The sequence below is a fragment of the Anabrus simplex genome, chromosome 7, assembly GCF_040414725.1.
Source record: "Anabrus simplex isolate iqAnaSimp1 chromosome 7, ASM4041472v1, whole genome shotgun sequence".
Lineage (NCBI taxonomy): Eukaryota > Metazoa > Arthropoda > Insecta > Orthoptera > Tettigoniidae > Anabrus > Anabrus simplex.
In genome coordinates, this window is record NC_090271.1 from 120984830 (window position 1) to 121011610 (window position 26781).

Below are 26781 nucleotides of genomic sequence, written 5' to 3' on the forward strand. Positions count from 1 at the left end.
TTGGTTGCCTAGATGTACTTCCTCTTAAAACAATAATCACCAGCACCGCGTTATGCATAGAGAATATAGGCAGTTTTTCGTTGATATGTGTGACCGAGCATTATGTTTATTCAGGATTTTTTGCACATTATTTAATTTGAATTTGGTTAAATATTTATTTGTTGCTTAGTTTATATCATCAAGAACACAAGGAAATAACCACATGGTCTAGCCCAATACCAAAGTTATATTTGTTATTAACATGGTGTGCGAGTACTGGATATCCAGAGAGCTTATCTGAGTTTAAAACACATTTTCTGGTTCTTTAGTTTAAAGGAATAAGATTATTGCATTGTGGAACATACAATTTGTTTTTTTCGAACACCTCGTATTATTGATTTTGGCACAAAAATCTGGGGATGACGTTAAACTGCGTCCTTTGACAGAGTGATCACCGGTATAAGTGGCCTCCCTCTACCAAGTGCTTTCGGTCTCCTCCGAGGTCAGATGAGCATGTAGTGATCTAGGGCATCCTCTTGCCTGTGAAGGTGAAAGAGCTACTAGATGGCCAACGGCATAAGATAGAGAAGGCGACGGGAAACCACTCCATTAAATACCTGTTACGGAATCCCAAGAGAATCATATGATATATCAAAGGACTTATGGCTTCATTCTCTGTAAAATGTTCCAGAGGTTTAAATAGTTCCCCAATCGGATCTTCGAGGGAAACTATTTTGAAAAGCGCCACTTATGATGAAATGAATATCTGCACCAACATTCGAATAGGCACATGGAATGTTCGATGTCTACCATAGTCCACAACTTGCTAAGCTTCATATCGTCGAGAAAGAGGCAGAGATCCACAACTTAAACTTCCTTGGAATAGCAGAGGCCCACTGGAGAGATGCAGGACACTTCACCACGGAATGATGGTTGCACTTTCTCTTAAAACTGTTAGTAATAGTTATTCACCGCGGAATCTGGGAATACCGTTTATTTCCCAGGAAACGATACCCCAAGTTTCAACGGAGTTGCCGTACTGGAACGTAAATCAGTCAGAGGATTGGTGATGGGGTACAACCCTGTCACCGACAGGATCATGACGGTGATAGTCAAATCGACGGCGTTCAGCATAAATATCCCACAAGTATATGCACAACCAACAGATGTATCAGACGAAGGCATCGATAAATTTTATCGGCAGTGATATGCATGCTAAGATCGGAAGCACAGTAGCTGACGATCAGTTCAGGAATGTGGTTGGCCACTTTGGACTGGACATGAGGAATAAACGTGGTGAACATTTGCTGCAGTTCTGCCAAGAAAACAATCTAATAGTGGCAAATACTCTGCTCCAACACCACCCACGCCGATTGTATACGTGGTAGTCACTTAGAGACCGATTGAGAAATCAGATTCAAGCAGATGTCATCCGCAACCTTGAAATAGAAATCATACAAAGCCAGAAGCAGGTGGCAAATCAAAGTGCACATCAAGAATATGAATGTTAAGAAAATCTGTAGGGAGGTACAAGAGCATCAGTACCATAGTGAAACGCTTGATCTCTTAAAAATATCAAACTATTACACGGAGTTGCAACCGAAGAGCCTGTCGATCGAGGATAAACATGGAGATATAGTTTGGGAGATAGTCAGTAATGGGAAGATGGAAAGAATATTGTATTGAACTTTACAGTGAAGAGCACCAACATATCAGGAGAGGAACGGAAAACAGATACAATAAAACTAAAGTTAAGCACTTAATAAAGTCTTACTGGCGAACAAAGCGCCAGGTCCCAATAACATCAGTTCTGGAGTACTTCAAGCGCTTTGTGATGATGGATCTGATATTCTTGACATTTGGAACAAAATTTAGTGCACAAGCTCTTGGCCAGACAGTGGACACAATCCATTTTTATTCCGTTCCACGGTGAAATATCTGATCTATCGCACAATTTCCCTGATATCACGTACAAAGGAAGTTATTCAAGCTGCAAAACTATCTAGAGTGCCAGATACCGGATGAAAAAGCAGAATTTGTAAAAGACAGAGACACAAGAGACCCGGTATTCACTCTGCGACAACTTACAGAGAAAGCTCGAATTTAACACCCGATGTTGCTATGCTTTATTGATAACAAAAAACATGTTGGAATATGTCCAAAGAGTAATCTGTGGAGAGTGCTCATTGAGATGGGAGTCTTTAAGCATATTGGATACCTGGTGTAAAAACATTTTGGCGCACGAAGTGGAATCTCCCGGGTAGAAAATAATAAATCAAAAACCTTCACCGAAAAGGGCGTGCGACAGAGTTGTATTCTGTCGCCAAGACTATTCAATGCCTATGCCGAATTTATAAGTAGTAGTTTGAAGAAGTTTGAAGGGCGCATTTTGATAGGAGTTCAGAAGTTAATTAATCTGCGATATACCGGGCGAGTTGGCCGTGCGGTTAGGGGCGCGTAGCTGTGAGCTTGCATCCGGGAGATAGTGGGTTCAAATCCCACTGTCGGCAACCCTCAAGATGGTTTTCCGTGGTTTCCCATTTTCACACCAGGCAAATGTTGGGGCTGTACCTTAATTAAGGCCACGGCCGCTTCCTTCCCACTCCTAGACCTTTCCTATCCCATCGTCGTCATAAGACCTAACTGTGTCAGTGCAACGTAAAACCACTAACAAAAAATGTCTGCGATATGCCAGCGATACTATTGTAATAGCCAAGAATGCTGCTGAACTTCGGTGCATTCTCCAGCTGATCACTACTGAAAATGATCATTTTGGACTGGAGATAAACATGAAAACAAAAAACAAAAAAAGCTAATGATTCTCGTTTTGGCTAATGCACTCCAGTTACAATATTTCCCGCCACAAATGAAGTCGTTAATGAATTGATATGCCTTCGGTTATTTGTTTTTAGCCACGGTAGCTGTGAGCCAGATACAAAGCGGCGTATAGCAATCGCCCGAAACTCAATGGTTAGGATCTGATTAACAGATTACGAAACAACTTACGGAAACGCTGGTGTTCGGCAGTTTTCTGTGGTGTCCGGACATTTCGTACCGCTTGATTTTTGAGGATATTTCGTACCACCTACGTCGTTATCTACCTGCGAACGGTTTTCCTGTAATCCTAAAATATTTACGCCAGGACAATCCGTTCCACTTGATATGAAATTTGAATTTCATTTCCACGCCAGCGGGTGTAATGAGCCTGACAGATTCACTTTAGAAATCAGAAACAAATAATTTGTATTTGCTGAAGAAAACTTCATATTTTTTTAATAACTGCCCTTTATACTTATCACTTACGTTTACGTGAATATTATCATAAGAAAGTCGATTTTTTAAGTATAAATCCTGAAACGAAACAATACAATAGAAAAATATATAGTGCTCGGGCGCAATGTGCCTGACGAGCTCAAGGATGGATAATATTACTATTACTGTGAATATTAACTAAGTAAAATAAAAGATTCTGATAAACTGGACGATATGTGCTTGAAGGTCGCGCGGAAACAGGAAACTACTTATTAAAGGTGGAAGCAGCTACATTTCCGCGAATGACGGATTCGAGATAAGAATTAACACGTGTGCCAATCAGATCAGTACGACCGACGTAGTTAAGTTAACATCAGTAGTGGTCACACGGTGCGGTGGCTTCTGCACCAGTAGTGGACAATGGAAATACGAATGAATACATGCAGTAGGATATCGTTTTTACTTTGCAATATTTCCCACTCTTTCAAGTGGTACGGGATGTCCTCTCCTAAATATTTTCAAGTCATTAACTGACACTTCGCAGGTAATCAGCCAGTCAAGTGGTACGAAATATCCGGTGGTACGAGATGTCCTAGAACCGTTTTCTGTACCATGTTGAGTCATGGCCAATAAAGGCATCAGATATAAATTGGATAGACGCCTTTGAAATGTGGTGCTGGCATTGAATGCTACATTCCTTAGTCAGCCAAAAGATCTTTCTCCATTGGAAATGAACTAGGTATTCTGGACAGGCTATTCACAATGTACCGACGTCATATTTTACAATACATTCGGCATGTGATTCGTCGCCAAGGAACTATTTGCCCAAGGAAAGGTAGACGCAAAGCGGACTAGAGGTAGAACAGCTATTAGATGGTTGGACCAGATTAAATGCTTCACCAGAATACTTCTACATATCTCTACCAGAGCAGCAGATCAGCTGAAATGGAGAAGCATAGTCAGGAGATGTAACTAAGTCATAGGATTACAATTCCTCAGCTATGAGAATAACGAGTCAGAATAAGGTATACAAAAGTCGAAAGTAGGTTCAGTTCGGCCAGTTTATGGTTATCGCGTTTTACATGCAATCTTAAATGAAACAACTTTGATTTTATTTCACACTTACAATATTAAAAATTCCATGAATCGTAAATAGAAGTATTAACACGGGAGAAAACCAAAATTTTCAACTTAACGGAAATGTATAGCTAAAATCAAAATGTTGTGGCAAATGACTTTTCAAAATACGGTAGGTATAACTAGCTATAAAATAGCTAAATTGGCAACACTGCTGTTGGTTAAGGTGTTTTGTTTGGAGCAGACATTACAGTCAGTTTGAAATAACCTTAAAAGTCTAAAGGCTTTAATATGAAGTTACTGTGATGCGGTTGTAAAACACCAGTGTTCATTGGATACTTCTTTGTGTGTGGATGTGTTTAAAGCTTCATTATTCCTTGTTTCCATATCGTAATTTTAATACAACTTTACCGAACGAATTGGCCGCGCGGTCCGTATCGCGTAACTGTCAGAGTACATTCGGGAGATATCTGGTTCGAATACCAGCATCGGCAGGCTTGAAGATGATTTCCCGATTTTCACACAAGGCAAATGCTCGGATTGTAGTTAAATTAAGGCAACTTTCCAATAGTAACAGTTTTCCGTCCTTGCGTCAGTGAGAACCTTTGATGTGTTGGTGTAAACTACCAGCCAACAACCACCATTTAGAGTAGAACATAACGAATATTAGTAGGATAGGAAGGCTCGGTTTTGGGTGAATTGAGATTTAGAATCGTCTGTTTCAGGAATATTTGAAACAAAGTGGTCTTTTTCTTTATGTTTAAGGCTTCCATTCAACATGCAGTCAAAATCGGTCAGTGCAGTACCGTGGCTACCCATGAAGTGTCTGTGTAACTTGGTATTTAATCAAAAGGATTGAGCGCGCGCAGGACGCAGCCAATCATAAGAAACTGTAGGGGAGGGAGATATCTGTCAGGATTGGCCGTTGCTCTTGTACGTGACGTAGGCGATCTTCTTTATCCACGTGACTTTCAGAGAGCAGCGCAGCGCAGAGCACTGATCTATGTGCTCGTATTGCATAGTGATTGTCGGCTACCGGGACTAGAGGTTGTGTGGTCCGATAGCGAGGTCGTGCATTCTAAATAGGGCACATCGTCTTCCAGGTAACTACAATTTGAGGTGCCATTTTCGTAATGTGGTTAACGTATAGTAGTATTTCTTTCCGGAATTCAGCATTATCGTGACAAGGTTCGAACTACAGCTTACTATGTTTAACCGTAACAAGTACTAGAAATTATCATTCAAGGCAATCCAGTCAAATGGAGCATTAGTTTCATGGATTGTAAGCTTTCAGTTCATAAGGATTAATTCCTTCCCGGTCTCTCTCTTTCCATAATTTCACTAGTATGTTAAATCACGTGGACTAGACATTAAAAGTAGTATTCCACATCAGTAGTTTTAAGAGCTCCATGGAACTCTTAAAATTATATTGCCTTTGCAGAGCATCCCAGAGATTCTCTTACGCCGATATATTTTAGTTTGACCTGAAATTGACATAATGAATATTAAATCTAATTTGGGTGTGCACTAATAAGCCTTTTCTTACGAAGTGTTACTTTCTATATGTTTGCAAGATGGTTTAATGTGGTTTAGCTTAAAATGCGGACCACTTTTGCGTACTAGTACTAATGTGATTATACTTTAGAAGAGAATCCTCATGGATCAAACAGCAAAGTTGCTTATGTTACAGTATTTATCGTAATGTTTAATGATAAATGTCGAGGAACATCAGTAAATCTGATATTGACGTAGCCGAAAACTAGACTCGGCCGAAATATGTAAGATACCTATTGAAAAATGAAGCCTAGCCTTTGTGAAATTCTGCGCCCTGTCCATACCTTATAGCTGCGGCGGTTCGTATGTGTAGGTTTTATTACGGCAAGTCTTTCTTTGCTTAAGAGAATCGTTTACGCGCGTGCTCGCTCGCTCGCTCTCTCTCTCTCTCTCACACACACACACACACAGACACACACACACACGCGGTTTTCGAGCAACTCAGCGCTCTTCCATGTAAGTGTCACAATGTTCCATAACTAGGGCGGCATGATCAGGCCATCGCAAGGTGCAGTTCAAGGTCAAACGGCAAAATTCTGTCTGATAATACATTGCCCCAGGTCGTGTTAGACAGATGCCAATGGGTCAGTAGATACTGTCTCAGTGATCACTCGTACAATTGATGCATTTATCTTCTAGGATGTTGCAAGCTAATTTTAAATCACAGCTGCATTTTTTCTCTCATGTAATGATTTTTGATTAAACCAAAATGGTTTTAAGTATCTTGTATTTGTAGTATGTATTGCTAGTACGATAGACGTTGAGCGTACGTATATGCTATATTCCTAGTGGAATGTTAGTTGCGGTATGCTTGAGAGAATTTGTCATAGTTCTTTTTATCTTGAAAGTGAGTCTTCAGATCCGCTCAAATACATTTGCTCATAATGACAGTTGACTGATAAGACTGTTTATTACTAATAGCAATGTTCAGACATGTCTGCTTCACCAGGAGCGTAGCCTCTAATGCTCAAGGTTTTGAGATAGAATCGTGGCACAGTCGATTGGGCATTTTCGAGTTTACGAAGTGAGACTGAAGTATTTACTGTTAAAATAAATAACCCCTCTCGTGGCATTTGACAAGAAATGTAGTGGAAGGAAAACAATAAAATATTGGTGCTTAAGATTTAAAGGAAAGGGAAATGCAAGAGTGGCCTCTACTTGCATCAAGTGAAGTACATAAAATATTACTAGATAAGTGAACAAACATATCAATCGGGATAGAGATGGGTGACTGTTGGAATAGTTACTGGAAGGACAATTTCAGTTCATGATGAAGAGAAAGGTGGGGAGGCAGATTATCATGCCACAGAGTGAAACCGAAAGAACATTGTAATACTGTTGTGAATTTAGTTGCTAAGAGTATCACGTGGTTACTGTATTAGGATAAAAGTTAAAGGCATGCCGTTTACAAAGGAAGGAGACAGGAGGTTTGTTGCATCCACGATAATGTCTTGTTGCATCTTTGTTGAAGGACTTACTCGTACTCTGAAGGGAAAAGAATTGGCCAAAACCTTGGCATTGTATGAATTTCTACTGCTTCATCAAATAATAAAGCAAAGCAGAAGTTTGGATTTGCCTCCTCATATTGTCCCTGTGATCACAATCATTTCCCGTTTTATTAAATACATACCTACTTCATTTAAAATATGAATAGTATCTGGCATAATGAATTTCTTCTAATTCCAAATTGATTTAAAACCATGCTTTACGGCGTAGACTTCAGTGTAATTGTGGAAGTTTTAAGTCTTGCTACCACAGTTTGTAACAGAAAATTTAAAATATAGGAGATAACAAGAAAACTAGACTCAGAATGACATTTGTCCTATCAAGTAGCCGGCTTTCGATTCCTCAAATCGCATTTGCAATTCTAAGATAGCTTAGCCTACTAGTTGTTGCCGTTAGCATTTACAGGAAAATAATTTAAATGTATTGCTGTTTTGATACGGTATTCGCAGGCCCCGTGGTGTAGAGGTAGGTTGCCTGCCTCTTACCCGGAGGCCCCGGTTCGATTCCCGGCCAGGGTTTTTTCTACCTGGATTTGAGGGCTGAACAGTGGTCGCTTGGTAGGCCAAGGCCCTTCGGGGCTGTCGCGCCATCTACTGGAGGTGAGTAGCAGTAGAAACGGAAGAACACGTATCGGTTAACAGTATTCAGTAAGTGTAATGTTGATTAGTTCCAGGGGCTTCCTTTTGAGGATTCATGGTAGTGCAGACTTCCGGATCCCCAGATCGTACATTTGAAACATAGAATGGTACCATTTCCTAGGTTATTCATCTCTTAAGTCTCTTAGCCCTCCCCTTAATATCGTAATGCCAATTAGCCCAATATCTGTCAACACAATTTTTCATGCCGAGTTTTATAAAAGTATATGCTCCAGGTTTCACATGTTTCGTACGTACGACACATCCATACATACATACAAAAAAACTGAACCACCGAGCTGAGTGGCACAGACGGTTGAGGCGCGCTCCTAGCGCTGGCCTTTTGACCCCACTTTGGCAGGTTCGATCCTGGCTTAGTCCGGTATTCTCTGAAGTTGGTCATATACGTCCGACTCGTGTCAGTAGATTTACTGGCAAAAAAAACTCGTATGGAACTAAATTCCGGCACTTCGGTGTCTCCGGAAACCGTAAATGTAGTTAGTGGGACTGAATGCCATCAGCATTATTTATAAATTGAACTGGTAGTTTGTAAGGTATTTATGGCATGACATTGGTTTTATAGTCAAAATAATAGAGACATAACTTAGAGATGCGTTTACAAATGTTAAGCTTATACTAGAAAAGAAAAACTGATCTTGTCTCACAAGTGTCCTCATCAGCTCTTGTCTCGATTTTTCGCTTAAAACATAAATTGTTCAGCTAGGGTGGGGTGGGATAATTTGAATATAAAAAGCTGCTTCTTCTAAGTTCAGACCCTACTGAACGAATTGGCCGTTGGCGCGCAGTTGTTTGCATACGGGAAATAGTGGGTTCAACCCCACTGTCGGCAGCCCTGAAGATAATTTTCCGTCGTTTACCGTTTTCACACCAGGCAAATGCTGGTGCTGTACCTTAAGGCCCCGGCAGTTTCCTTCCCACTCGTCATAAGACCTTTGTGACGTGAAGCAAATTGTAATTTTAAACAAATCACTGGCGTACCTGGAATATACTGTATCAGTCAGTCGGTTGAAGTAGTACAAAATGCAGCCATTGCGTGAAACAGCACCATAATTTAGTTTCGTATTGGATTTTTAACCTCCGCTTTGTTAAGGTTTCTCTTTTAGATTTATAATGTTCTGTATCGTGCAATTAAACGTTGACAGGTGAAGTGTTCATTTAACCGTATAATTAAATCTGTGTTTAAGTTAGTGCTTTCAGAATTAATTTGTGGGGCATCTAACTTTAAAAAGATGTTTTACGTAATACAGTGCTCGAATATGCGCGCTCAGAACTAGAAGTGCGCTGAAAGTCTGAAAACGGTTTGTTACGCGGTTCAAGGCATGTAGCAGTTAGCTTGCACTCTGCAGATGGGTTCGATCCCCATTGTCGGCAACTCTGAAGATGCTCTTCCGTGGTTTCCCATTTTTATCCCTAATAAATGATTGGGCTGTTAGGCCACGGTAGTTCTCCTCCCTAGTGCTCGCCCTGCCCTGTCCCATCGTCGCCATGTGGCCAGAGTCGGTATGACTTAAAACAAATACAGAAAGTCTAGAAAGTGTTCCTGCGGTTTCGAGCATACTGTGCAAAACAAATATATTTTGGTAGTTATCAGCTCGTAACGTACGGAAACTGATTACCTTCCCCCTGTAACCGTTCACTTTCTCAATAGTCACCCCTAGACTAATTTTCCGAAAAGACACCGACACTGAAGGCCAGTATGAAGTTTTGGTCCTGAAAGAAGGGTTTCTCTTATCGAAATTTACAAGAAAATAGTTTAAAATATATGGTATTTGCAAAGAAAAATGAAGTATTCCTCGTTAGGTTTACTGTGGTTTCCCATTTTCACACCAAGGCGTACCTTAAAGCCACGGTCGATCCCTTCCCACTCCTAGCAGTGTGTCCCATCGGCGTCGTAAGACCAATCTGCGGTGCGACGTAAAGGAAATAGTCTTGTCTGGGATAGTTGTAAAACAGGGGGATTTCGGAATTAAAAATAGATCTCATTTTTTTCTTATCCCTGTCAATGTGTGCACAGTTGTGCGCGTTAGTTGTTCATTTCTGAGCGTGTTCGATGCTTTCTTCGCGTTAGACCGGGCTGCAGTGTTTGTGCGGACTGAACGGAGTGTTCTCCGTATGTAGTTTTGGTTGGCGCTTGGCCAGCAGATTGTGGTACGAATTTACAGGTACCATTTGCCATCATTCAGGTGTGAAAGGGCAATCAACTCTGTATGAAAATTTGAATGTCATTAAAATTCATTAGATCACTTAGATGCTGTTACCGTACGGTACCCGTTGTTCTAGGCTCTGTTCCTTGTAGATTTTGCCGGGCTGAGTGGCTCAGACGGTTGAGGCGCTGGCTTTCTGACCCCTACTTGGCAGGTTCGATCCTGGGTCCGTCCGGTAGTATTTGAAGGTGCTCAAATACATCAGCCTTGTTTCGGGAGATTTACTGGTTCTTAAAAACTCCTGCGGGACTGAATTCCGGCACTTCGGAGTTTCCGAAAACTGTAAAACAGTTAGTAGGACGTAAAGCCAGTGACATTCTTGTAGGTTTTCTAAAGTAGTTTCGTCAACTGAAAATACGTATTGAGTACTGTACACGACTTTTAGCATTTGACTCCTGTCCCCGAATGGCTCTCGGACCTGATGAAGTTGTAAGACTGGCGATTAATAGCTACTCTGAACCTCATTTGAGATAGACGTTTAGCCTAGATGAGCTCAAAGCGTCCCTCTCGCACGTTAGTGAATTATGCAATCTTTATACTCATTATGCATGGAATGGAATAAATCTCTCTTATACTGTCCAAATCAAAATATCACACATTGAAAAAAAAAAAAACTAAACAAAATTGCTTCAATTTGGGTTTCGGGCGTGACTGCGTACCACATCGCTAACGTAGTTAATTTACTACGACGGCCATCTGCGTGGTAACGCGAACTTTGCAGTATGTTCAGCGTCACTTTAGGTTAGAGTTGTCAGGTTTCCAGATGGTAAATAAGAAACGCTTCAGTTTCTTTACCATATAGTGCAAAAATAAAACACCATGGACATGTAATGAATGAGAAAAGAGACGAGGAATATATTAATATATACCAGTTATAATAAACCAGCGTGAACCTAATAATGCATTAGGCTTTAGTTCAAAATGTAAATTTTACGAGTACTTGGCATTTGAAGGTGCAATTTTGCAACAATTTATTCGACAAGTCTTTCTCATGAATTTCCTTAAAATTAGCATAGTTGAAATGCACTAAATTAATTTTTATTAAATCTATAGCGCTTCTGTTTGTCATAGCTCTTATTTCATTGCTGTTATTGCCAGTATATTCGATGGAAATAAACTGAACACAACCATGAGTACAATCGAAATGTTCTTAAGGTTTTCTGGGTCAATTTAACGTGTAATATATATACCCACCTCTCCGGTATTGTTTTACTTTGGAGAGTTACTTGTAGCTTTTTACCAGTACCACCCTCCTCAGGAAATAAATTGATTACCGTATTTCAGGAACTTCTGAACAGTCATCCGTATTCAGCTTTTCCTCTAAACCAAGTGTTTCCACTAACTTAAAAACTTGCTGAACTGAGGTGAGTTTTCTCGAGTTATTCAGTGCGTGTTGTTTGAGTCATCAGTCCATAGACTGGTTTGATGCAGCTCTCCATGCCACCCTATCCTGTGCTAACCTTTTCATTTCTACGTAGCTATTGCATCCTACATCTGCTCTAATCTGTTTGTCATATTCATACCTTGGTCTACCCCTACCGTTCTTGCCACCTACACTTCCTTCAAAAACCAACTGAACAAGTCCTGGGTGTCTTAAGATGTGCCCTATCATTCTATCTCTTCTTCTCGTCAAATTTAGCCAAATCGATCTCCTCTCACCAATTCGATTCAGTATCTCTTCATTCGTGATTAGATCTATCCATCTCACCTTCAGCATTCTTCTGTAACACCACATTTCAAAAGCTTCTATTCTCTTTCTTTCTGAGCTAGTTATCGTCCATGTTTCACTTCCATACAATGCCACGCTCCACACAAAAGTCTTCAAAAACATCTTTCTAATTCCGATATCAATGTTTGAAGTGAGCAAATTTCTTTTCTTAAGAAAGCTCTTCCTTGCTTGTGCTAGTCTGCATTTTATGTCCTCCTTACTTCTGCCATCGTTGGTTATTTTACTACCCAAATAACAATATTCATCTACTTCCTTTAAGACTTCGTTTCCTAATCTAATATTCCCTACATCACCTGCCTTCGTTCGACTGCACTCCATTACTTTTGTTTTGGACTTATTTATTTTCATCTTGTACTCCTTGCCTAAGACTTCATCCATACCATTCAGCAACTTCTCGAGATCTTCTGCAGTCTCAGATAAAATAACAATATCATCGGCAAATCTCAAGGTTTTGATTTCCTCTCCTTGGACTGTGATTCCCTTTCCAAATTTCTCTTTGATTTCCTTTACTGCCTGTTCTATGTAAACATTGAAAAGGAGAGGGGACAAACTGCAGCCTTGCCTCACTCCTTTCTGGATTGCTGCTTCTTTTTCAAAGCCCTCGATTCTTATCACTGCAGACTGATTTTTATACAGGTTGTAGATAATTCTTCGTTCTCGGTATCTGATCCCTATCATCTTCAGAATCATAAATAGCCTGGTCCAATCAACATTATCGAATGCCTTTTCTAGATCTACGAATGCCATGTACGTGGGCTTGTCCTTCTTGATTCGATCCTCTAAGATCAGACGTAAAGTCAGGATTGCTTCACGTGTTCCTACATTTCTTCTGAAGCCAAATTGATCTTCCCCCAACTCAGCTTCAACTTTTTTTTCCATTCTTCTGTAAATAATACGTGTTAAAATTTTGCAGGCATGAGATACTAAACTAATAGTGCGGTAGTTTTCACACCTGTCAGCACCGGCTTTCTTGGGAATAGGTATAACAACATTCTGCTGAAAATCGGATGGGACTTCTCCTGTCTCATACATCTTGCACACTAAATGAAATAACCTTACCATGCTGGTTTCTCCTAAGGCAGTCAGTAATTCAGCGGGAATATCATCAATTCCAGGTGCCTTGTTCCTATTTAGGTCACTCACAGCTCTGTCAAACTCTGACCTCAAAATTGGGTCTCCCATTTCATCAGCATCAACAGCCTCTTCATGTTCCAAAACGAAATTATCTACATCGTTACCTTGATACAACTGTTGGATATGCTCCTGCCATCTTTCTGCTTTGTCTTCTTTCCCTAGAAGTGGCTTTCCATCTGAGCTCTTAATATTCATGCACCTAGATTTCCTTTCTCCAAAGGTTTCCTTGATTTTCCTGTATGCAGCATCTACCTTTCCCAGGACCATACAGCCTTCGACATCCTTGCACTTCTCCTTCAGCCATTCTTCCTTAGCTACCTTGCACTTTCTATCCACTTCATTCTTTAATCGCCTGTATTCTTTTCTGCCCTCTTCATTTCTAGCATTCTTGTATTTTCGTCGTTCATCAATCAGGTCTAGTATCTCCTGAGTTATCCACTGATTCTTAGTTGATCTATTCTTCCTTCCTAACATTTCTTCAGCAGCCCTACTGACTTCATTTTTCATGACTCTCCACTCTTCCTCTACTGTGTTTCCTTCGGCCTTTTCATTTAGTCCTTGTGCAACATGTTCCTTGAAACAATCCATCACACTCTTTTCTTTCAACTTGTCTAGATCCCATCTTTTTGCATTCTTTCCTTTCTTCAATTTCTTCAATTTCAGATGGCATTTCATGACCAACAAGTTGTGGTCAGAGTCCACGTCTGCTCCTGGGAAAGTTTTGCAATCCAACACCTGGTTTCTGAATCTCTGCCTAATCATAATGAAGTCTATTTGATACCTTCCAGTGTCTCCAGGTCTCGTCCACGTATACAGCCGTCGTTTGTGGTGTTTGAACCAAGTATTGGCGAGGACTAAATTATGGTCAGTGCAGAATTCAACCAGCCGACTTCCTCTTTCGTTCCTTTGTCCCAATCCAAATTCTCCTACTGTGCTACCTTCTCTTCCTTGGCCTACCACTGCGTTCCAGTCTCCCATCACAATTAGATTCTCGTCACCTTTGACATATTGTATTAAATCTTCTATCTCCTCATATATTCTTTCAATTTCTTCATCATCCGCTGAACTAGTAGGCATATAGACCTGCACTATTGTGGTGGGCATTGGTTTGGTGTCTATCTTGGCGACAATAATTCTTTCACTATGCTGGTCGTAGTAGCTTATCCGCTGCCCTATTTTCTTATTCATTATTAAACCAACTCCTGCATTACCCCTGTTTGATTTCGTGTTGATAATTCGGTAGTCGCCTGACCAAAAATCCTGTTCTTCCTGCCAACGTACTTCACTTATACCAACTACATCTAACTTTAGCCTATCCATCTCCCTTTTCAGATTCTCTAACCTACCACAACGATTCAAACTCCTAACATTCCACGCTCCGACTCGCAGAATGTCAGTATCCATCTTCCTGATGATCGCCCCCTCTCGTGTAGTCCCCACCCGGAGATCCGAATGGGGGACTAGTTTACCTCCGGAATATTTTACCCGGGAGGAAGCCATCATCAGTACATCATTCATGCAGAGAGAGCTGCATGTCCTCGGGAGGTGGTTACGGCTGTAGTTTCCCGTTGCTTTCAGCCGTGTAGCAGTATCAACACAGCTAAGCCATGTTGAGTATTATTACAAGGCCGTATCAGTCAATCATCTAGACTGCCGCCCTTGCAACTACCGAAAGGCTGCTACCCCCCTTTCGATGAACCATTCGTTAGTCTGGTCTCTGAACAGATACCCATCCGATATGGTTGCACCTGCGGCTCGGCTATCTGCATCATTGGGACACGCAAGCCTCCCCACCGCGGCAAGGTCACATGGTTCGCAGAGGAGGTTATTCAGTGCATCAACGCAAAATCATTAGAATCACGACAATCAAACCATATACATACATAATCAGTAAACCTCATAGACATGTTTAAAATAATTTTCACAGATCGTAACTTCTCCACTAAACAAATCATTCCATTTATTTAATGTGCGAATCACCTAACCAAAATTGATTCCACAATTCTTTACATTCTCTATAAGCGCACTAGAACCGGCACTGCACTGAGCTGTTCTCAACTGACTGATCTTTGGTCAAAATACAAAATACTTTGTATGTTATCATAATCGTGCTATTTCGCTCTTTGCCGCGATATTTTTTAAAAAAGAAAAACGGAACATTCGATGTACTGTTTACATCGTTCACCTTACGCGGAACAAAACGAGATACTGACAGAACAGTACATCTGGCAACTAGACTTCAGGTGGCATATGACGAAAGTGATGGGAGGGGAAATTGCGAAGAACGTGTCATATACAAAATTTTGGGTGCCATTCACCAGTGTACTTGAGTTTCTTCTCAAGAGGAATTCTTTTTTTTTTTGTAAGCAGTGTGTAATATTTTTTCTTTCGCGTTGCCTTAGCTCTGTGGGTTGACTGTGGCCCTAGAGATCAGTGTGACATGTTGTGTAGGTTCAGTTGAAAAGCTTGTCTTTAAACCTAAAATTTAAAATCCCACAATATTTCTAGTTTTAAAATAACATAACTGTTTCCCTTAACCTTGGGAGAATGACTTGCGTTGTTGAACCTACAGGTTAGGTTCCAGTCACGTGTTATGATTCTGTGCGTGACTCCAGACGAACAGTTTGTTCTTAACAAGGACGCTTGCCTAACTTAATTCTCAAAGACATAGTTTAAAAAAGAATTACTTCCGTTGCGTGCCTCTTTTCACCTTCAGTCTTAACTACTATGCAGAAACCTTGATAAATAAAACTAATGATCATGATTTAACAGTAGATCATTCTCTTTGAAACGCCGAGAAAGTAGCCGCTTTCAGCTTGCATTCGAGAGATAGTGGGTTCGAATCCCACTGCCGGCAGCCTTGAAGATGGTTTTCCGTGGTTTCCCAATTTTTACACCAGGCAAATGCTGGGGCTGTATCTTATAAGGCTAAGCTCGCTTCCTTCCCACTCCCAACCCATCGTAGTCGTAAGATCTGTATCGTTGCGACGTAAAGCAAATTTTAAAAAGTATAGCCTATTTGAAGCTTTACAAATGATCTGATTGGCTTTCCCCTCTGACTTGTTAGAAAATAAAGACCGGAGGATAATTTATTCTTCTGCAATATGGGATTGCGTAAAAGATGGAGTGGCATATTTTACAACAATTGGTATCTAAAAATAGCAATCTGTAAATATGCGACATTAACGTATACTGTAAGTGAATATCATGACACATTTAAATGATAATTTACAAATATGAATCTAAGCACGAGAAAGGAAATTACGTAAAGCGAGATGTGATCTGGACCAGCTGATGGTTTAAGCTTCAGTTTTGTGTTATAGGTATCCTACTTAAGCTCATGTAAGGTAACTTCGTCTATGCAGGGTGTCGATGGCGAGTGATAGATCGCTAAGAATGCAGTATCTGGCTTTTTGTTAGTAGAATAAACTGATTCAGAATAAGTCTATAGTGCCTCAGCAACAGTATGTCTTGGTCATGGTTGAATGTTTTACTGTCGTGGCAAAATATATAAATTTATTCTTCCTTTTGTTTCTAATTCATGCCGAGAAAGTTGGGTATTAGTTATACCCAGTTCTGTAGATCGTCCGACTCGTTGGCTGGTCAGCGTACTGGCCTTCGGTTCAGAGGGTCCCGGGTTCGATTCCCGGCCGGGTCGGGGATTTTAATCGCTTCTGATTAATTCTTCTGGCTCGGGGACTGAGTGTTTGTGTCCGTCCCAACACACTTCATATTCACACCACACACTACACTACCAACCACCAGATACACGCAATCATGATTACATCCCTCCATATAGGGTTGGCGTCAGGAAGGACATCTGGCCGTAAAGCAGGGCCAAATCCACATGTGCGACGCAGTTCGCACCCGCGACCCCACCGATGTGGGAAAAGCGGTAGGAAAAGAAGATACCCAGTTCTATAGATTCAATATATTCTTTTTGTATGCTGATTTAATTGCCGATTTGATTTCGGTCCTTACTGTCTTAAACTGATTTGAAATAGACAAGTTTGTTTCCCATAATTTTCCTTGTCCCTTAACTTTTGAATTATGGAATCCTTTGTTTAAAACTCTTACGATGTCGGAGAATCTCATGTATTTTTATTTTTGAAGTTGCCTGCACTTGTACTCGGCTATAGATCCAATAGAGATCCGTTGCTCTGACATCTGGTAGAATATAACGAAACGTCAAAATTGATGCGCAGGCAGCCTAAATCGCTTAATATTAAAATGCTTGCTCACGGTAGTGGAGACCGTACTTACTATTGCTAGTTCATTTGGATTGCCTGAGGATCACGGTGCTTTTGCTTTAGCTGTGTTAATGTTTGTCGCTTCTGGTGTTCTTGCTGATAAGTTTAACTTCTGCTTTCTTCTTGGTACCTTGAGCTTTTATGTTGGCCCAGTAATCCATTTGCTTGTTGAACTCTATCTTGCGTTCCTCGGATCATTTCCTGACCTCATTGTGGTTTGCTTCTGTAAGGGATGTTAGGAAGGGTGTGGTTTTAATAGTTGGACGGTAGTTACTTCTGTTAATTATGGCATGATAAATATTAAGTTCTCAGGGATCCTTCTCTACCTGGATCCACAGGAATCCAGTGGCTTTACGCGTGCTGGCTACTTTGAAGAGATATATAGGGTAAACTCTAAGAGTCCATTTTATAAGTGTCTGTAGAAACCAAAGTCTTTTTCTGATGGCATGTGTGATGGTTTCCAGGTGTTAGTAAGAGTTCACGGTTTGGTTTGTACCATCACCTTTCATCTGATAGGACCCTTGGTCTTTTCTCTCTCAGGAACTTCCTTTCTTGTACTTCGAGGGCTCTTGGTGGGGTCGTCTTAGTTAGGCACTCTGCTGCATAGATGATTGTCTGTCTATTGCAATGTAGTGTCTTAAAGACTGACATTCATCGATAAATGTTTTGAGGCGTACAGTTTTCTGCAAGCATGATTATGCCTTGTCTCTTCGAGAGCAATAGTTTTTCACTAAGGTCTTCTGAAATCCGCTCTCAAAGGTACATGGCAGTTTTGGCTCTCTTGATATGCTTGGTATCACTCATCGTTCTAGAGGCATATTTTATATTGGTAATAAACTGTTTTTCAGATATTGATCAGAAGACCTGTTTTAACCGCTATTGATCAGAAGACCTGTTTTAACCGCTATTGAGTAGTGTTTGGAGTTGCCTAGTAGCCTCTTGCATGTAGTTTGCTGGTAAGGTCAGATCACTAAAGGGCGATCCCCATTCTTAATACTGGTGTGCACTGGCAGGGATTTGGTCCATTCCATGATTTTTTCAGGGGACAGTTAAATAATATGCAGGAGATCCAATCTCCTTGCCTCACACCTGTTATGATTGTGAAGCCCTCAGCGAGCTGTCTAAACTTTAATTTGGAAGTGGTGTTTCGCAGAGTGGGTTGCGCCAACCATTGTTTTTTGAGTCAATTCCTACTTCCCTTAAGGTTTTGAAGAGAATTGTTCTATCCACGGAGTCTTATACCTTTCTGGAAGTCGATTAAGGAACTACCCACTGCTTAACTATTTTTCTTTCTTTAACATATTGGATGCTGTTGAGGTTTTGTATCTGTTCAGTACAGGATCTCGATGCTCTGAACCCTGCTAGGTATTCCTCTAACTTGTTATCCAGTTGCCGCGTTGCATGCTGTTCTAGTATCTTGGAAAATATTTCGTGACCGCAAGATACTCCTGTGTAGTTGCCGGGGGTCTGTTTTGTTCCCTTTCTTGTGGGTCGGGTGGGTAACTCTTGAAGTGCAGTCATCTGGGAGCCCCTCACTAGCTCATAAAGTATCACTTTGTGTATGTGCCTGAAGGTTTCTCAGACTTGTTTCAACCTATATGCTATTATCCAGTTTTCCCCAGAGGCTTTATTGTTCGTGAAACGTTTTATGATCTAAAACTTCCTCGTATGTTGGAGGTATGTGCTCGGTGTTTGGATTATGGGTTCTCTCACTGGGAATCGTTGGGCAGGTTCTTCGGCATTTAAAGAGTGCTTGGAAGTAGTTGGCTGGAGTCTTAGTGTGCATTCACTGTCGTTGAGGCACAGTGATCCGTCTACTCTCTGGAAGTGTAAGGTAGGGGGAACGAACTAGGTTGTCTGAGGCCCTTGTATAGGTCTCCGTAGTTTCTTTCAAAGTCATCCTCTGCTTGCTTGATAAGTTCTTTGTTGTGCTTCCTCTTTGCCCCTCTTAGGATACTGGAAGTAGTTTCCGTTGTGTAACAAAGGCTTGTAGGTTGGTTTCGTTCTTATGTTGGTTCCATTTAACCCATGCTAGTCGTCTGGCCTTGATAGCCTCATCGCATTCGCTGGACCACTATGTGTGCTCGTTTCCCTTAGGTCTATAGGGGATCATCTGAGCCGCTGCTATCATGGCAGTGGTGTTAATCCTGTCATTATGGTTCAGTTTCTCGTGGTAGCTTGTGCTGTCAGTTTAAAGTTTGGTTACATCAAATCTAGGGATCATTGGTCTTTTTTATAGTGGCCTCTGGTTTGTTTTCACCAGTCCGTTGTCTTCTTAGCACATTGACGGTCATAACGCTGCAGCGGTGCTGTCTCTATTGCTACGTGATCGATCTGGAACTCGTCAATCATGCTATTTGGGTTGCGCCATGTCATAAATGATTCGCGTTGGTTATTAAAAAAACTGGAATTTCTGAATACTAGTATTTAATTCAAATCATTGTCTGCTAGGATTTTCACGGAGGAAAACTGCATAACTTACGAATAACGGAATATATCCTAAAAATCTGTAATTTAGAACTCATTGATGCACTTTCTCTTTAAAGTGCCGGAGTTATTATACGTATTATCTACTGCTCAAAATTTAATTTAGAGCAATGTTGTGGTTTGCCTATTCTCTTGTCCATAGAAAAGACAACGTATTAGGAACATTTATTTCAAACTCTCCTGCTAGCTTTTCGATAGTCTGGGTACTTGCTTTCAGTAGTTCTAGTCACATTATCAAAGGAGCTCATGGGTCGTGCTGTGGATAATTGACCTCTATCCACCTCTCGCACTACCTTAGACACAGATGCGCGTCGTCTCTGGGATACCCCTTAGATGTTTGTTCTGAGTCACTTCGACGCCTCATATGGGCTATTACTACGAGGGGCTCGCCACAACCAAACGTAACTGCCAGATTTCATTGAGGCCGCCCCACAGTGCGTAATTTCAGGAATCTAGCCGGCCAAAAATCGTATCTCGGAAACTAATGTACCGATTTACATGAAACTTAGTATGTAACTGCTATTATTGGAGATAATTGTGTGGTCAATCAAGTACAAAGAACAAATTACTACGCCAGGAATAGAATTGGTAATCTTTGTAATTTTAATCATTTTTCGTTATATCTTTAAGAAATTAAATAGATGTTAATAGTGAGACATGCTGTTTAGAATATTTAAAAACATACAGGAATACACGCACTTGCCAAACAGTGTATTCATTAGATGCAGTTATATCAGAATCGCTATCGTCACTTTAATTATCTCCTTCGGCAGAACCAGATACAGGAGGCTCAGACAGTAAGTTAAAGCACTCCTCGTGAAAGCGTAATCAACTTCCTCCTTGTTTTCCCTAAGCTGGTAATATAAGGATCCGATGATATAAGCAGCCTGTGGAGAAGGTCAGTATTTGTGTCTTTCTGGAAGGTTTCCTATTATCTTTATTCCTGGTCTCCTGGGCTTCGTCAGAGGTGTCCAATAGGTATAATACAGTGCCATGACCCCAGAGTTTGTTCAAAGTTACAGGCATGTAGTACGTTTTGTATTTTTGTAAGTACAATTGTATAGTTGCCTTTGCGTACATGCCAAATGTCACTTTATCAATGGCATACCCACACGAAAAAGTTTATACGATGGCAAGTAGATGGTTTATTAAATTTATATCTACTCCAATAATATCCGCAGAAATGGAAGCCTCTCTGAAGAATCTTCTAGTGGTTTCCATCATTAGTATTGCCAGCACTTTGCTTCGGATATCAACCAATAGACGCGTTTCCTCCCTGAACTTCTGTAGTGAAGTCATCTACAGTATTTATTGCGTGTGTACTTTAGGCTTTAAATCAGTGCGTAAATGTATTGAGTTGAATGAGAGTTATGCGATAAGCCTACGTGTGTGATTTATTTCTTTAACATTAATACTGTGATCTTTTGTAGTCATCTGCAGTATTTATTTACTGCGTCTGTTTTCTAGCTTTTATTGTCTGGATAAATGTATTAAATGCAAGTCCATAAAATTATTTGTCTATTTTCTCTCGCAGTTTGCCTTATATTTCAGTGCTGAGGTTTCTTATGTGCCGTAGTTTACCTCTGATTCTGTACAAACCAAAAGTGGCCCCTGTAAACCCCACGTCCCCTTCAGTTCATAAAAGTAATTTGTAGCTTAGTTTTTCAGCCTTTTGTCTTGAACTTACATACTAAATTTCACAAATTTATGTGCCGCCGTTTTCCCGTGATGGCGTTGAGTGGAGCCGTTCGATATGGCAATCCTGTTGTCATAAGAGCAGTACTGTTTTCTTACCATGGAATGAGCTATAGTAGGGTAATGGCAGACTCATCCTGACATTGTAATCACGTCCTTTTGCAAGGCTCATTCTCTGCTCGAACCAACTTTCATCGTACTTAAGCAATTTGTCCCTTTTCTACTATATTTTGTCCAGCGTGATCAGATTTTAGCACACAAAATACTGACAGATTTCCTTATTGACTTGGGTATATCTTCGGAACAATTATCAAAGCTTAAATGTTCAATTACAACATTCGCAATATCATCGTTCCGCTTATATTCCCTGCTGTTCCTCAACAGCTCGAAAACCGACCTCCGGGTTACAGAGTACATGGCTTCTGAAAAAAGTTACTCTCATGGTCGCGCCTGGTCGCAGCAAAAAGTCAGTTTTCTATTCACTAAAGTATGGATAACTCCTCCAAATGACTTTCATTGCGGAAATCAAAGGCAATCCATTTTGAAAGTCAGCTCAAATTTGTAAAATTAGATAGCGCTTGGACACCGTGTAACCTGAATTTTAAGGGCATGTTTCGGACAACAATATAGTAATTTTCAGAAAATGCTACATACTGTCTAAAAATATACCTTCATCTAATATAACCACATTGTAAGCTAAAGAAATATTTAGTTCCGACGTCTTTACTGAGCCCTCATAACTGCGCGCTCGCCTCGCCAGAATATGATGCCCTAACGGAGGAGAGCCACTTTAGGCCTTCGGTGAGATTAGATAATCAGACAGCGCGACTTTTCAATACTTAATTACTGTACCCAAGAGTCTTATAAACACGACTCGCAGAAAATGCGCACGAAAGACAAGGGTTGAAAATATTATTTTTGGCCGGCTGGATGCTAGAAATTGCCCACTGTGCGCCCCTAACCTGGAGAACAGACTTATTTTGCAGCCGCTCCTAATGTGGAGAATAGACGCTGCCTGCTGGTTTTCGGTGGCACTTCCTCCCCCGAGGGACCGGCACGCAACTAAAGCTCTTCCGCTTCGCCCCTGTAGAGTCGCTGACTGTACGGTCTACTCATCCATGATGCATTATTCTTGACTAGTCGGTAGTTCTATCGCTCCTGTGCAGAGTTAATTTAAAAAGTTACCACCGATGCTATATCGGTTTAAATGGCAATTTTTAATCTATTTATGTTGAAGGGTATAATGTCTTGTGGTGTAAACGAGTAAGAATGTTAAACTATTGGGTCATTACAGTAGTTCGCAGTTGATGCCAGAAGATTTCTCTTTGGTCTTTAAGGTAGGTCAGAAGGAGACAAGAACTTTTTCTCAGTGCTGACATTCACATTCGTGTTCTAGCGCTTGTTTTTGTGAAGTTAACTTGAAAATTAAGTTAATATGAATATCTTAGTGTCCTATCTAGATTTTCTTGTAGATATGCTAACGTCTATGTTCATTATCTGGTGAATGGTGTAACTCGTACATGATTTGTCAAAAATAGGAATGAAAGAATGAATATAACATCCTTGCATCATTCATAACCGCCATAAACGTTGGTTAAGAGTCGGCGCTTTCCCGTACTTGTCAGACCGTTCCATTCCTCTCTTCCTTGTAAAGTCTTCTTTCCTTGCTCAGAACTCTTGTAGGAAGTTGGCATGTGTATTTACTTAATTGTTTTAGTATCTAATTGCATACTTGAATGTCTTATATCTGGCCCCTAATCTGCCGTTTAATAGAACACACCTTCGAAGGAAACTTATCTAAGGAAACATTCACACCTAGCATGATGCGGAAATTTAATAGCATCGAGCTCGATAGCTGCAGTCACCTAAGTGCGGCCAGTATCCAGTATTCGGGAGATAGGTTTGAACCCCACTGTCGGCAGCCCTGAAAATGGTTTTCCGTGGTTTCCCATTTTCACACCAGGCAAATGCTGGGGCTGTACCTTAAGGTCACGGCCGCTTCCTTCCCACTCCTAGCCCTTCCCTGTCCCATCGTCGCCATAAGACCTATCTGTGTCGATGCGACATAAAGCAACTAGCAAAAAAAGGAAATTAATAGTACCAGCTGGTAGTAACAGACGTTCACTGCCTGCAACATAGGCCTATTTTAAGGTGAAAAACTTTCTATTGTTGGGACAAGTATCGAATGTCCGTCCATCCATATTGCTTCTTTAGCTAGCCCGCCCCACACTTTCTTCCCGTCTGCAGTTCTAATGAAGGTCAGGTCAAAGAACTCTAGACTGAAGCGATGGAATGTGTGGATAGTTTTAAGTTTTATCATGCCTATCTTTCATAGACCAATTGCAACCTTTGGCCAGTCATGTTCAGTTCGATAGGACAGACACACAGTTCTCAGATGTCAGTTTGGAAATGCTCATTGCCAGTTTTCTTCAATCGTTTATGGAAGTATAACATGTATGAATCGAAGTCTGGCATTGCTAGTGAAATTGTTGATAAAACATGCAGGCTATATAGTGTTCGTTTGATGCTGTAAATAGACTAATGAACTTCAAAGTAAGTGTTCCTGTCGAATGAAGTATTTTAGTTTGTATATACGCTTCCACATTCGTTCTAATTGGATATGTCTTAAGCGAATGTTTCAACAGATAAAGGGGCAACGAAATGAGATTTGTTAAACATACACGAATTATACCCCACCATTGCAGCGGACTATCAGCCGTACTCTTAGCGGCTTTGAGTGTTTTGAGGCCAGAATGACCCAGAATTGATGTAACTGGGACACGTTTGGAAAGTTCCTCACATCTACCTTATCAGGGAAAGACGTTAGGCTCCATGTGTTTCGTGCACTTTGTACTAAAGACGATCCCAGTATATTTTTAAAAGATGATAGTCTATCGATCGAGGTTTATCGTGTTCTTTTGTGTCTGGAGTGTTATCTAATAGACGTCGGATCCAAGGCAGCTAATTACTATTGCCCCTCCAGATTCACTAGTAATAAAAGAGTGCTATCCAGTATTGCCGCATTCATAGTCTAACCAAAGTTGTTAAATGTTGAATTCTGTGTTTAAGTAGATTCTGGACTGTTTGTACTAAGTTCTTCATTATCCGTGGGTGTGTAAGCTAAGCGGTATTCATAGGCGCTGAGACCTTCATTCTCATTTCAGTTCTCAGAAATTTGTCACTCCCCACATTTGGCTTCAAGATAGGTTTAGTATTGAAGATCATCACCTGGATTCAAGATAGTGTATTTTATCCTTATTCTTAACGGGAGATGCATTTTGTTCGTGCATATATAAACTATCAAAAAATAAAGTTCTAAGATAAATTAGTTAATTTAATTAAAATGTAACTTAAAATTGCGCCTTCATTACCCTTGCCGAAGCCACTATTTAGATGTTGACCAGTGTGTCTCTTGCTGCAATTGTTTTTATAGTTGGACTATCTTGGGAGTTTACGGCAATTTACGGACAATGTCTGCAATACCTCCGATTTTTTTTTTTTTTAAGTTGTGCCACTATTGCAACCCACGAGCGATATAACTAATATGTCCGAATATTTGTAGTTACCTTGTTACGAACCACTAATTGCACAAGCCCGAACCCCCTTTTACTTATTCTTCTTATTCCTGTTCCGTACTTCCCAGTTGATCTGGCATACTCGTTCTGCTTTTTTTGCCAGTTTTTGCATTGCGATTTCTCATAATGGTCGTTTTCTCTGCTTGGAAAGATGGAAACTTAGAGCCAATATCTTGGAAAATATTTAACTTCATCGGTAAATCAACTTGTCAAGCTTCGATGAGCACTCATCTGTTATTGATCAGAATTACATTTCTGCTGTAGAAATTGATGTAGAGATCTTTCGTAGGAGTCGAACGAAGTTAAACTCCGAAAGCCTCGACATTGTCTTCACTGAGCCCCCGCGCCTCCTCTTAAATTATCTTTCAGGTGAGCTGAAGGGACCTGGGCTCCGTAGAGTTGATGCCCATACCCAGTCCAGGCACTATATAGTCTATTCGGCTAAGTTGTCCGCCTCAAATAACTCTTGAACCGTTCAAGATATCCACTTTCTTTTCACTTTCAGTAATCGTACCAAGGGGCTCATAACCGGACAAGTAAAGGGAAAGCAGAAGTGAGACGGTTTTCCTTTCCTATCAGAATTCCCTTAGTCAACCCTTGTTTTCTGAACTCGACGGTATTAGGTTTGCGAAGCCTAAGGAGTCTCATTTTTACAGCCTTCGTGGCTGTTCTTTTTGTTCCTTCTCAATCAAGCAGTCGTTACTGATCGGCATTTAGGGCAGTCGCCCAGGCGGCAGATTCCCTATCTATTGTTTTTCCTAGCCTTTTCTTAAATAATTGCAAATTTATTGAACAACTCCCTTGGTAAGTTATCCCAATCCCAAACTCTCCTTCCTATAAACGAATATTTGCCCCAATTAATCCTCTTGAATTCCAGCTTTATCTTCATATTGTGATCTTTCCTACTTTTAAAGACACCACTCACATTTATTCTTCTACTGATGTCATTCTACACCATCTCCACTGACAGCTCGGAACATACCACTTATTCGAGTAGCTCGTCTCTTTTCTCCCAAGTCTTCCCAGCCTAAACTTTGCAACATTTATGTAACGCTACTCTTTTGTCGGAAATCACCCAGAACAAATCGAGCTGCTTTTCTTTGAATTTTTCCAATTCTGGAATCAAGTAATCCTGGTGAGGGTCCCATACACTGCAACCATACTCTAGTTGGGGTCTTTCCAGAGACTTACATCTCCTCTCCTTTACATCTTTACAACAACCCCTAAATACCCTCATAACCATGTGCAGAGATCTGTACCCTTTATTTAAAATCATATGTCATTACCCCAATGAAGATCTTATATTGACACCTAGGATCCCCAAAAGGAACTTTCACCCCATCAACACAGTAATTAAAACTGAGAGGACTTTTCCTATTTGTCAAACTCTCAAACTGACTTTTAACCCCGTTTATCATACCATTGCGTACTGTCCATCTCACATTATCGAAGCCATTTTGCAGTTGCTCACAATCTTGTAACTTATTCATTACTCTGTACAGAATAACATCTGCAAAAAAGCCTTCTGATTCCACTTCTTTACATATCGTTGATATATATATAACAAAAATCCAATAATATTGTATTGAGGAATTCCCCTCTTATTACAGGGACAAATAAAGCTTCGCCTATTTTAATTCTTCGAGTCCTATTTTCTAGAAAGATAGCCACCCATTCGGTCAC

General features: G+C 40.6%; 2 protein-coding genes across 8 annotated transcripts in view; one reads left to right on the forward strand and one right to left on the reverse strand.

Moving 5' to 3' along the window:
- The window catches only part of icln (chloride nucleotide-sensitive channel icln), a 246224-nt gene that overhangs the window by 190563 nt on the left and 28880 nt on the right, over positions 1-26781 (reverse strand). The window lies entirely within an intron of this gene.
- Acsl (Acyl-CoA synthetase long-chain) overlaps positions 1-26781 on the forward strand; it is a 273218-nt gene that overhangs the window by 89649 nt on the left and 156788 nt on the right. The window contains exon 1 of one of the 7 annotated variants that reach the window (XM_067151297.2): positions 5303-5411. The exons of 4 other annotated variants lie outside the window; for them this stretch is intronic. The gene's annotated coding sequence lies outside the window, so the exon portion shown is untranslated. Of the gene's footprint in view, positions 1-5302; positions 5412-26781 lie in introns of those variants that run through there. 2 more of the 7 variants (XM_067151295.2, XM_068228617.1) reach the window with 2 other exon arrangements.